The 290-nt window shown below is 49.7% G+C and overlaps 1 protein-coding gene across 1 annotated transcript in view; it reads right to left on the minus strand.

Annotated features, from left to right (window-relative positions):
• The window catches only part of TRIM26 (tripartite motif containing 26), a 22,719-nt gene that overhangs the window by 8,181 nt on the left and 14,248 nt on the right, over positions 1-290 (minus strand). The window lies entirely within an intron of this gene.

Genomic DNA, 290 nt, shown 5'->3' on the forward strand with positions numbered 1-290 from the left:
CCCTCCAACGTCCATTTCCACCAGAAATGGAACCCACCTATCAGTTTTTCCCCTCCTGATACCATTTCTAATGAAGCGCATAATATGCTGTCTCTGTTTACCAACTGCCAGCAACCATGGGTATGAGAACCACCAAACATGGCATTATCAGAGCCAGTCAGGCCTTCCTTAACCTACCCCTCTCAGTTCTTATCCTGGAGCCAGTGCCTACCTTCCAAATTCTCTGGCTCCCTACTCAGGAATCATGTCCTTCTCCCCTCCTCTGAAAGGAAGGATGCAGCCAGGCCTTC

The sequence above is a fragment of the Pteropus alecto genome, unplaced genomic scaffold (assembly GCF_000325575.1).
Source record: "Pteropus alecto unplaced genomic scaffold, ASM32557v1 scaffold555, whole genome shotgun sequence".
Lineage (NCBI taxonomy): Eukaryota > Metazoa > Chordata > Mammalia > Chiroptera > Pteropodidae > Pteropus > Pteropus alecto.